Raw genomic sequence first — 13,889 nt, 5'->3', positions numbered from 1 at the left:
ACAATCGACACCACACATTAATCACAATCTAAACAAACATAACCCCAAGATAAAAGTTTAGCTATTCATGAAACTAAAGAAAGAAAAATTCCCAAATTGGCATGCAATTCATTCATTATAAGCCAAATAAATAGAAACCTATGCTTCAATTTCAATTTATAACAAAATTCTCTCTTGGAATAAAACTAACATTGTTTTCACACTTAATATAAGTGTTTTTGATCTCAAAATTGGAAAATTGGACGAGGAAAATGCTAAGGGTTCTATCTTTTATATCTTGGAACTTAGCTCTTTGAAATTCCACTTTTGCCCTTCAAATTGGCCCGACCTATCGCGATCACACTCTCTTAGCTGCGGTTCAGTGATTGCATGGCATATTAGTACGATTCTCGCACCCTTAATTTTTGATTGATTGCAATCGTGGCCCTTAGGTAGCACACCTGAGGGTTGTCTCATAAATTAAATCTTCAGCCTTTGTCAATTATTTGACCATTTCTAGCTTTGTCTTAACTATTTTTCATCAAGCTTACCTGTAGGATCACAAACACTAGAATTTAGTGCATTTTACATAGAACTAGTCTCATAAATTCAATCATTTAATCATAGTGTGCATGAAATTAGATGCAAATGTATGGTAAATTTGCCACTCATCAACACCCCCAACTTATGATCTCGCTTATCCTTAAGCAATACTACTTTACACTCTATGAGATTACTCAACTTCAAAGATCACACTATTCAATCACATGATAATCATAATACGAACTTGGTTCACACTAATGATTAGTCAACACATATGAGAAGCGCTAACTACACAACCCTCTAAAAAGTCAATCATTTTGTCAAGGATGCAAGGAAGTCTTAAGGATAATCAAGCAACAAACTCTAGCTCTCAAGAGGTGACTCTCTATCTATAGTGACTCAACTACAATTCTTCACCTCACTTTCGATACATGACAGTCTTACCAATCTATCTTAGCTTACATGCCTCCTTAGAAAAGAAAATCCCAACACACCATAATTTCAATAATGTAACAAAGGATAAATGTGTAAGCACTCTGATTCACAAAGAATTTCTCAATGCAAACAAATATCATGCCATATGGTTGCTCTTATTTTAAATCACTACTAACTCAAAGACACTTGGTTGGGTATCTCAAAGGACTTTTTATAGCTTGTAACGTAGGCTTGGGGAAGGGTAGGATAAATATTTGGGATAAAAGAGAGTACACCCTCATTGAACTCTACATACACTTTAACTTTATCAAACTTGGATTATTGGCCACTCCACTTATTCCTAGTTCACTCAAGTACCTACATTTTTCTCCTTAGTTCACTCATCTTTTGAAAGCATTTTCTTCGTATTTCCTTCCTTATTGCACGCACATGGTTTTTTCTTTATTTTATTTCTTCCTTTCTTTTTCCATCATTGGTTTGATATTAGGCACTCAATTATAAGAACATCACCATGACATCATACCCCCAACTTAGGCTTTTAGCCTTAAGTTGCAAATTTAAAGTTCATGAAGGGTAAGGTTCAAGAAAGGGATAACTTTTAAATAGTTAGAGTCTTGTAACATGGTTTCCAAAGAAAGGTTTATAGGCTCAAAATGGGTAACTAGGGATATCATTCATACATAGGTAGGATTTTTAGGATAAAAAGGTTTTCAACAATCACCAAAATGGCCTAAGATAATTTCTCCAACCGTACATTAGAAAGATTATCTTTGAAAGACCTACAGGGCAAGTTCTAGATGAAATATGCAAGCACAAGAATCATTTGATTATTGCTCAACACATATGGAATGTAAATTACTCTAGAATGATAGATTGCATTTTCTACTCAAGCAAAAAAGGAATCATTCAGCACATTACTCCCAACTAAAGAATTTAGAATCACAAAAGGAGGCTTAACTTTGTTGCAAAGTCATTTAACTCCATGAACTTGATTTGCACAAAACATTTTGGATGGTGGGGGTGCTTATTTTGTATTTCACCACGCAAGATTAGATATCGCTAGCACCAATTAAGTCGCTACTTTATATTAGGGCTCAACTGAGGGAAATACTTGTGGCTTCTTCACCATGAAAGATTAACTATCGCTAGCACCAATCAAGTTGCCATTTTCCATTCAGGCTCAACTGAGGGAAATACTAACTTGGAATACCACGGGTACTTAGAATTCCCATACATCTATGACTCTAAAACCTCAACAAGACAATTTCTCCTTAAGAATGTCGTCACTTAATCTATCATAGGGAAAGACTAGTCTAACTACCATATTAAAAGGGAAAAATAAAAAGCAAAAAAGATTAATTCACAATCATAGGCACCATCAGGATACCCAATATTACAACCCAAATCATCCAACTATCCATAGAAAATAAAACATCAAATCATCCAAATAAAACACAAAACATCCAAATTATAAACCAAATATTATGGACCCAAGAATCAAATATGAAATGAATATGGAGACGGGCACCCTCAACTAAATATATTAAAGTGTCCTCACTGCATAAAATGAAAGATAAATAGAGTTTACGGGGCTCCCTAAAACTGCTTCAACTGCAATCATCACTAGCCGTCTCCTCATCGGTATTATCGGAATCTGGCTCCTTATGTCAGACCATATGGCCAAAATGTTATCATCCATATATGCTCTGGGAGAGACAAGTCTATCTTGGGGCTTCAGGACTTTTCACAAGGCTTTTACCCCTTCTCATATTAGGGTAAAAGTTTATCTTTTATTGTCTCCCTTCTTCTCATATTATCATGAGAATCTTGTAGCTTCCAATGTGACTGAGCCAACAAAGAGTAGGCCAGTTCAAGATTGTATATGGCATCCCCCTGTGGTTTTTGATTCTTGAGGAACCTTTCATAATCACTCTGGGCAACGTAAGAGTGATGACTGGCAGAAGACTTACCCGACCCCTAAGGCAATTCGACACCAACTCCTTCACTATCCATATATGACACAATATCTTTTCAAATGGTCCTGCTGAGGATGGTATGTAAGCATCAAGATCATCATCCATTGATTTACCCAACTTGATCTTCCCATTTTACTCCCTGAAGCTGCGCCCTCACCATACATCTTCAGTGGGTAAATAGGTTTCTTTGGGGATATTCAGTTATCCCCTAAATATTCCTAAACCTCAGCTCTCTTACACAACTCCATGATCAAAGATGGAAACATAAGCATGGGGCCACCTTTGTTCTTGAAGTGTCTGATCTTCAAAATCACAAAGAGACCAACATTTAAAAAATGTTATCTATGAGGAAAGCTATTATCTAGGTTTGCATAATTGGGACATCAATCATGTTAGTGGTCGGAGATACATGATTATAGATGATGATCAAAAAAATTTGAGCATCGATCGTGAACTTATTCAATGTTATCCCTATTTTTATAGCAGCCAATAAGACTTCTCTTTCTGGGCATAATTGAGTAGCCAACTAGCTTCGTAGAGCTCAGTTCTTAGTCTTGTACTCTCTAATATCGACATTCGGTAACTCATACACTTCATTGATTTGTTCGTCCCTAAAAAAACTTCCTTTCCCTAAATTTTCATAACTAGGTTTGAGATTTTCACTACTCTGAGATTTGTGTAGAATTCTTTAACCCATTGCTTTTTTTCCTGGCATGGATCTGGGGTAAAACATCTCCACCCTATTGACTTCAATCTCCCTTAGAAGGATGAGAGCTTCTCGAGCATCTGTTTTAAAGATATACCCTACTCATGTAGCAACTTCCTCTTGGAGAGGTCCTCATAGTAGACAATCTGAAACTCGAAGGACAGGAATTAAATTTGATTGTATTTCACTATCTTTTAACTTTAATGACCTGAAAAACAAAACACTAACCATCAACATTATCCATATGAAAACAATTCTACGTGACTCAGTTAAGATAAAGAAATGGTACATAGGTCAAATTTAAGATTAAAATAAGAAATCAAGATTTTGGGCAGGTCATCTGCCTCAGATGTCACAATGGCAAGTTGCTGGATCACAATCGCAGCACCCCAATTGCACTCTAGCAACCACGATTGTGGTACCTAAGGTTGCAGTCTTAGACTCGACCAAGAACAAAAATGCCAATTTCTATTCCAATTTGTGTTCATAACAAGTAAAAAGCACTAAAAATATGAAACAAAATTCCTAAACACTCAATCATGAACTTTAATTCATAGGAAACTACCAAGAAGTTCATTTGGACATTTCACAAGTTCTTGGTGTGAACATATATTTCATACCATTTTTGAATAATTTTTGGTACCTATGACTTTCCAAATAATGCACACACCATAAAAAATAGCCACCATTCCAAACAATATCAATTAAGACACTAATTATGCACAATAATCACAAATTTAGGCCATGGCCCTAGACATGATTCTAAGGCCCACATTTAAGCATCTATGAGGATGTTGAAATGACATACCAGATGCTTGGGTGAAAATAAGGATGATATGCACTCTAACATTGATAACAATGATGAAAATTTAAATATTTTTGGGTATTTAAAGGGAGTTAAGTGTAGGAACTATTTTGAAGATGGTTCCTATTTATAACTGCCATATTTATAATCGTGATCCAACCTTTGTGATTGCAATCATGTGGATATTGTGAACATGGTTAAATTTTGTGTTAGAGGTACCGGAGGTATGGCTAGGAAAAGCCAAACTTCTAGAATACGATCGTAATCACAATACCCAAGACTAGGTTCAAATCCCTTATTTTTTAATCATTTCACCTCCAACTAAACTCCATTTCACTTATTAACTTTAAATTTCTTAAATTCACCTTTAGAGTGCCAAGATTTCATGGATTAATAAAAAACAAACACAAAAACTATTCTAATAATCAAAATTCAATGATACAGTCCAATCTAATGGCGATTGTGGGTTGCCTCTGATCCATCACTTAATTTAATACTGCGACACGATGTCCATCTATCATTAAGTTGGATCTTTGAGGTGAAGTGATACAAGATACATTTCCTTATCCATAACGTCAATAACAAACACCACTGGTAATTTCATCGATTGCCTTTTGGTTTCACACACATGAAAAGAGACTTTATCTTTATGCATCCAAAACTTTATCTATCCACACTATATATCAACTAGAGCTCATCCAATTTATAAGAATGGAATCTCAATTATGATTGGTATCTTATGGCCGATTTCATAATTGAGGCTGAAAATATCCACCGAAAGGATGAATCGATCAACATTAACCAACACATCATACAACACACCCACTAGTTTCTCAATTAAATGGTCTTCCATTAAGAGTGTCATGGAGGTGGATTTGTGACAACCCAAGCCTAGTTTTTGGTACATAATATATGACATCAAGTTGATAGTAGATCCAAGATCACACGATACCTTTTCAAATTTTAGCATCCAGATGGTGTAAGGGATGGTGAATGCACTCGCGTATTCCTTTTTCTCTACCATTATGTTTTCCATGATAGAACTACATGTACGAGTTACCTCAATGGTATCACAATCCCCAAATCACTTCTTTGACATCAAGTTCTTCATGGACTTAGCATACCCCAGGATCTCTTGGATGGCTTCTAGCAATGGAATATTGATCGAAAGGTTTCTAAGTTTTGCAATAAATATTTTAAACTTGGCGTTGTCATCTTTCTTTTTAAGCCTTTATAGAAAGGGTGGAGGAATTTTCTTTGTGGGCAATGGAACACTTTGAGGTTCATTCTCCTTTTTCTAATTGCCATCAATCATTTTAGAACCTCCATCATTATCACCTTTTTCTTCAACAATCATCGGGTCCTTAAAAGTTGTTTCCTTAAACTTTTGAAGCATCAACATTTTTCTCTTCTAGATTCTTTTGTTTAGCATTTGCTTGTTAATCATGTGACTCCTTGTTTTGCTTCTTATCAACCCCAACCACATTTTTACCAAGATTTCTATCAATTCTAGTAACTATGGCCATAACATGGGCATCGTTCTTGGGATTTACCACAATGTTAATAGGTAGGTCTCCTTTTTGCCTAGCATTGAGTTGGGTTCCATTTGCATTTTGAAATACTTAATTGAGGCCGAATGTGATGTGACCGTTTTGTTAAGTCGATAAAATTCCCTTTTAAATTCCTAAACCATCTTGTTGGTACCTTCCACACACATCAAAATTTGGGAAAGGGCATCCTCAATTTTAAATTTTTAAAAGCCACAAAGCTTGATTCCTTATCCTTAACAAGATCATTAGGGGGCACATATATATCATATTTTCTCTCCTTGTTCCTATAATCTTAGTCTCTATCACTCTCTCTATCGCGCCAATCATGATCCTTACCTTGGTAGTTCAAGCATTGATTCCCTTTTTTGCCTTTAGTAGGCAGGGCGGGAACCCCCCGAATGGTTTACCAAGAACCTTATCTCTTCACTAAGTGCCTTAGCTTCATTCTCTCCATAACTTTTGGTACTTTGTGATACAGTAACATTGATCGCATTTGAAGGTGCCCCTATCACATATTTAGTGAGGAGATCTAATTGGGTCATCACCTTGGCCATATTTTCAACCCTTTCCCTATCTTTATTTATTTACTCTTTGTTGACATAAGATACGATGGGAGACCCTATGGATAGTTCTAAGTCTCAATTGTGCCACCCTCTATTTTGTTTTGTAACTTGGTCGAGCAAAGTCGATGCAACCCCATAGGATAACTTGACAAGAGATCCCCTAGATGCGTTATCAACAATGGTTTTATTCAATTTGTCTAATGACCGATAAAATATTTGGAGAAGCATCTTCTCTGTCACTTAATAGTTTGGGCATTGCATGATTTTGTCATTGAACCTTTGCCACATTTCATATAAGGGCTCACCACTAAGTTTGCAAAATTTTTTAATTTTATCTTTTACTTGTAGTATTCTTGATGGAGTGAAATATCAACCCCAAAAGGCCTCCATAAGTACAAGCAAAGACGTACTTGACCCGGTGGGTAGAGATCTCAACCACAAAACCGCTTCAACCATCAAAGAGAATGGAAAAAGTCTAAATCAAATAGACTCTTGAGTAATATGAGCAATATCAAATGAGGCTCACACCTCAAAGAATATTTTCAATGTAGGTTTGCATATTTTTATGCTTCACACCCAAATAGACCTTTCACTTGTGACATTTGTAGCATCACACTAGTGATATGGAATACCCAATTTCCCTCAGTCAGTGGAATGCAGATGACACTTGCATTCCCCGCATCATTAGGATGATCCTCATCCTTAAGGTCTCCTTTAAATGATCCGTCAATGCTTCTATCTTGTCTTATGGTGTTGTGTAGGCTATTGTCTTCCCTTAAGAAAACAAAAAAAACAAAAAATATAAGCACAAACACTAAGACTAATCCAAGTTAAGTAAGAACACCGAATTCATAAAAATCATGTTTCACTTCCCGACAATGGTGCCATTTTTTATAACACTGAACTTACACGTCAAATTAATTTCAAAGAATACGTTGTCAATATATTCCCTAAAAGAGTTAGGGTCAAATCCTCGAGGAGTGCAAAATAGCTTTTCAGGGTTACGCGTGTTGAGAGTTAACTATACATTAACCCATAATATAACATTTCAATAAAACACTAAAGTAAATTGTGGGTTTAATTTAGAACTTTGTTGAACACATTCGCAAAATAACAATAATATGATATTGAACGATTGATATGTCTACCAATTTGAGTAGAACCTTGGGTTATGCTATCCAAGATGGTATACATATATGGGTATTTGAAAGTTAGTCCAAGTTTTAGCTAATGGATTTGGGTAGGCTAGATTTAGGATCTTAGTGTTAACAATTTGATAAAATACTAAATTTCTCTCATGGATTCTTTAGAATAGCTCATGAGCCTGACAAGTTTACCAATCCATTCCCTCAAACTAGCATCCTTATTTCTAAGATAATACTTATGAAAATAGCTAATTCAACTAACACCTTTATTTCTAAGATGATGCTAATAATGATTCTAATTTAAGTAGATATTCCATAACGCCCTGAGTCTGGCACCCCAGATGCTATATGGTGCTCATGACCCCAAGGGACCACAAGCTAACCCTTTCTGATATCTACAAATGAGCACTGTATAACATACTGAAATAAATGTAAAAAATAGGCGGAAACTTGCCATAAGGTTCAAATACTTAAAATACATCAGAATAAAGTTTAACAATATCAAAACTAAATATTTGTCTGAACAACTAGTCTGAAAACTTTGTAGTCTGGAATCCTTTAAACTGTTTGAATAAGGAGTTGATGGGACATCTCCCCAACTAACTCCCACTACTGAAATACTAAATATGGTAATAAAATGGAATAAGAACCATCCTCAAATGATATGGACTCACAGATAGGTCTACTACTGCTGACTAGAACTGAGATGCTAAGGGTGTTCCGCATCTCGTACTTTTGAACCTATGGTGTAAAGTAAAATACCATAGCGTAAATGTGTTAGTACATGGGAATGTACTGAGTATGCAAAATAAGGTAAGGCTAAATAAAAAGGCTTATACATGAACAATTACTTAACTAAATAATCATGAGAATACTGAATGAGGACGTATGCAAAAATGCACAACCCATAACTGAAATCAACGTGACACTGAATATTGAGACTCAGATACTCCTTACTGATGTCTGAAGTCACTACTATTACTTAGTTACTGAGTAACTAAATCTGAGACTAGTCCTGTCTAGCAGGTGATCTTTCTATCCACTGATAATGAAATGATTTAACTTAGTCTGAGATCAGTCCTATCTAGCTGGTGATCTCTGAATCTGATGATACTTGAAGCTAATTAACTGTATTTAAATCAATCCTATCTAATAGATGATCTTTAAACATACTAATAATAAGATTGATTGACTAACTCTGAGATCAGTCCTGTCTAGCGGATAATCTCTGAAACTACTGATATGCTAAGGGTTGACTGTATCTAACAGTCCTGAATCTGTACTACTGAGATGAGTTCTTTTACTGAGACTGATTCTAAAACTGAGACTGTGGGAAGTAGTCATCTAACTGATATGCCCCTTTTAGCTAAGTTGGGGTCCAACCTGTAACCCTATTTGGAAGGATGTCAGTACCGTGCCACGGGTAAAGACCTCTCTTGTGGAGTCAGTCCTATATAATGGGTGACCCCTTGGATCAGTCCTATATATATATATATAATATACAAACGAGTGATCCCTGAGTATGTCAGTCCTAGCTAGCGGGTGATATCTCATACCTATGCTGGCTACATAGTTCTGAAACTTAGGGATTGCTCCTAGGGATCTCAGTACTCTCTAATAGGTGAACCACCATTCTTAGGTTCGCTCGGTGCTAAATCCTACTCCCAATTGAAAGACACTGAACTGATTCTTTATCTGAAACTGTACTAGACTGAGCTGAATCTATTACTGATCATATTGATCAACTTCGTTAAGTTGAGTTCACTTAGTTCCGAAGATTGATGGAACACTACTTTATCTCGTTATCTGACTGAATGATACTGAGTTCTGAATTGAATACTTGAATATTACTGAGGTCTAAACTGAATTCTAGAATACTACTAAGATCTGAGCTGAGTACTGAACAACAGTTGGAATGCTAATGATACAAAGATTACTGAGATTTCTTAAGTTCTATAACTGTCTGAGAGTACTTAGTTCTATAACTGACTGCGTTCTAAGGATTGTGGCTTGACTGTGATAATCATGAAAACTGACATAGGCTCTAGATTAGCAGCTAAATTATTGGGTATAAATACCCCCAGGACTAGATAACATAAAAGTAAAACATAATCATCTTACATAATCATGACCATGGACTTTAATTCACCATTACAATCATTAAAGCATCCCTTCAAGCACTTGAAAATCATAAACATGTGATACTATAGAGGGACACACTATTGGATCTTACTCCATTCAACAAGGTCTTACAACAAACAATTAATATGAATTAAAGAGCACATAATTGGGGGATTTCATGCTAACATGTCACAATTCATTCACTAAGACTTATTAATAAACACTTGACATGCATGAACTTATACATAATTGGGGATTTCTACTCAACATGCTATAATGGCTCTAATTCCTTCACATAAGTATTTTATCAAACATATAGGGGGCATGTGTTTGTTATTCAATAATTTCTACCCTAATTATTATAAATACATCAATAAACATGCAACTTTAGGGATTTAACATCGACTAAAGCTTGCAACCTGTGTTTTAAAGCATGAGCTATATCTCAACAATAACATGAACATGAACTTCAATTCACATGATTCATGAAAACTCATAAAATCGTAATCTTTGAATTTAAAAAGGGATCCTTGAACTTCTTGGGTGGAAGGAACCCAAGAATCAACATCTGCATACCTTAGAAGACTCTTTCTTGAAGGTTCTTGAAGAAATCCTTAGGCTTGTTCTTGATTTCTTGACTAGGGTTCTTGACTTCTTGATAGAGAAAATATTTTGATTTGGGGAAAAATGATGAATAATGAAGTATTTTCATTATTTAGGGTATAAATCCCTTATATAGACTGGTTTGGGGCTTTAGGAAATTACCAATTGGTCCTTGAAATTTAAAAATGGAATCTAAATATCCCAATTTCTCATGATGGCACGACGCGGTGGAATCACGCCAGCTCACTGGAAACTGGACAATTGGGGAACTGGTTGGTGGTGCAACGCAGTGGAAATCACGTTGTCACCTTGGTTGCGAACTGGAAAGTCACCGCGACGTGGTGGAATAGCGTTGGTGCACTTGAATTGACAACTCTAAAATTAAGCCTTCACATGACGCGCCATAATCACGAAGGCTCACTAGATTTTGACGATTGCCATTTTGGCTATCTCCGCGACGCGCTAAAGTACCAGGTGGTACACTTTCATATTAAAATGGCTCTAACTCTTCGCCTGAGTATCGAATTTGGGAGAATTTGGTATCGATGGAAAGCTTATTCTATTTCCCATGTGATTAAAAGTCAAAATCTTAAAAATTTCATATGGAATAAAATATATTCATCTTTGAAGAAAGATCTTTGATGGTCTTAAGACGAATTTTTACTAGAAAAAGTGTGGGGTATTACAATATCTCCCCTTTGGGAACATTCATCCTCGAATGAGACTAATTAAGTTGAGAATACTAACGGCTGAACTTACTTTTGGACATATGCAGGTGAAACATGACTATGTGACTGAAACTACTGACAGGTTGAATTATTATACCGAACATGTATATCTGATGCATGGAATACCAGGCTGAGGCTACTCACAAGCTAAATTTTCATAATGGACATGCATATCTGATGCATGGATTCGTGACTGAGTTGTTCTCATGAATACATTACTGAATACACCGATGCAAAACTTGTAATAACGATCTAAGCATAAAACTAAATGGGTTTAAGGAATGGAAAACATCGGGGAGTTATATGTTATATCCCTCTTAGGACACTATGTCCCTCTAAGAATGCTTACTTTACTGATATATTGGGGAAATACACGGGCCATCTACGGACTGAATCGTAACTGAACCTCGGAGAGAAAAAACTAATGCATGATTCATGAGATGAAATTTTCACTCCTCAAATCCTATTGGGGCGGACTGGCACCCGTAATTGAGGAGGACCGGGAAAACTACCTCATAACCTTATACTTCCCATGCATACCTCTGTGACAACCCAAAATTTGGACAGCATCATGTCGCATATAAAAGGAAATAATCACTTGTATAAGATCGAGCACACATATTTATGTATATACAATACTTGATCATTAGATCCATCACGTCTATTAAAAAAACACCACCTTGACTGTACATTAGGACTACAAAGCCTCTAGACAATACACAGTGTTTTACTAAGGTCGGGATACACCCTGCCATATAACTAACTTCTATACAATACCAAAAGTGACTGGATATGACAAGGAAAGCCTCGAAGCAAACTGGAGCTCACCAAAAGCAGCTGGATATCTTGGATCCTACTTGTCCGGTGTATAAGCTGAGGTACCTGTGCCTGTAGCATGAAATATAGGTCCTCCATGGGGAACGTCAGTACAAAATATGTATTGAGTACGTAAAGATATAGATAATCACATATGATATAGGAGCTCAATAGAAATTAGAAACAAGTGAATAAATCATAATAGGAGTGGACCACACTTACTAGAACTTGTGACAACTTGTACATTGTATTTATTCAATCGCTTTACCTTTATTCTTATCATCTTTGTAATCATTACTGTACTGTACTGTGACCATTAGGCTGCCTCCAGTACATATCAACTTGGATCGACCCATGATAGGCTTATGCCCCTAGGATACCACCCATAAACACATAAATAAGGATCAACCCATGATAGGCTTATGCCCCTGGAATACCACCCGATAAGAGAGAACTTCCATCACTTTGTTCAATTAATCTTTGAGATTGTTATTTCGGTCGCCACCATATTATTGATACTTTGAAACAATGATACATCAATAAGAGACATATAAATAGACAATCAATGCAATAACGATGAAGTAAGATCTCATTGGCACATCAATGAAGTGTTTTGGAGTCATCAATGCCATAACAATGAAGTAGCAACTTATTGGTATATCAATGAAACGTTTTGGAGTCATTAATAGCACATGGATCTTGTCTGAGTAACCGGATACCTTTTGACATTCATTAGTGCAATAACAAGTAAGTATTGGAATGTCTTGACATCTTGTAGGGTGGAAACAAGTTCATTGGTAACGTAGGACATCATACAAAACCATTATGGATCAGATGTTATTGAAGAACTTTGGAAACTTTCTTAATAGAACAATTGTTCACTTTCATGCCAAAGATATGGTATAGAGTATGCTTTACATACCTGACTGTCAACCTTCAATACTAGTCCCAAATGGACTTCCCATCTTTTCGGATTACTTATCTACATTGAACATATATAGCAATCTAGTATTAGCAACCAAACATCACAATTCAATTATTTGAATTCACCAAACTAGTGGTTAAGTAGTAAGCCTTAATTACACCATAAATGGTGTCACTTTAACTCTCTTATATTCTAATTACATTCACATGTCATGCATATTCATACAACATCCTCCAATATCATGTTTGGATTCATTTATCCTTCCAACCAATCCATTAAACCAAATTGAGCTATAGACATAAATAATCATCAATTCAATAGTATATCACCATATCCACCTTCCATAACTCAATTATCATATCCACATTCCACAATTCAATACAACTAAACCATGCAAAATAGTCCATAACCCTGTTTCCATCACCTTTCAATAACAACCAATACATATAATCCTCTATCACACATATACATATGGAAAAGAACAAAGGAAAACAATATTCATACCTTAGAATTCACCTCTTGATTATGAAATCCTGTTTACACAAATAATAGGTATCGTTCGAAGCTCTCGAGATGATAAACGCAGTTATCGAATTACTTTGGAATTTCTACAGTTGAATCAAAAGTAATTTAAAGATCAAATTTGGCTAGGGTTTGTTCTTCCTCAATAATTGATGATGGAAATGAGTTTTTGAACTCATATACATGTATATATACACATATTCCCGTCCATAATATAATAGGAAATGACCAAAATGCCTTTAAAATTTAAATAATGTCAAATCTATCCTTTGGTGGACTGTTTTGATAAGCTAAAGTAGATCGACCATAACTCCTTGCTCCGATGTCGGATTTGGGTGAAATTGGTATAGTTGGAAGGATAATTCAAAGGGATTTCATTTCATATAAAGTAGGACACCCAGTTCATCTTGTGCAAGGAGTTATGGTCGTTTGAAGTTGAACCTAAAAATCTATTTTGATAGGCTGAAGTAAA

The sequence above is a fragment of the Capsicum annuum genome, chromosome 11 (assembly GCF_002878395.1).
Source record: "Capsicum annuum cultivar UCD-10X-F1 chromosome 11, UCD10Xv1.1, whole genome shotgun sequence".
Classification (NCBI taxonomy): domain Eukaryota; kingdom Viridiplantae; phylum Streptophyta; class Magnoliopsida; order Solanales; family Solanaceae; genus Capsicum; species Capsicum annuum.
This window is presented reverse-complemented; position numbering follows the sequence as displayed.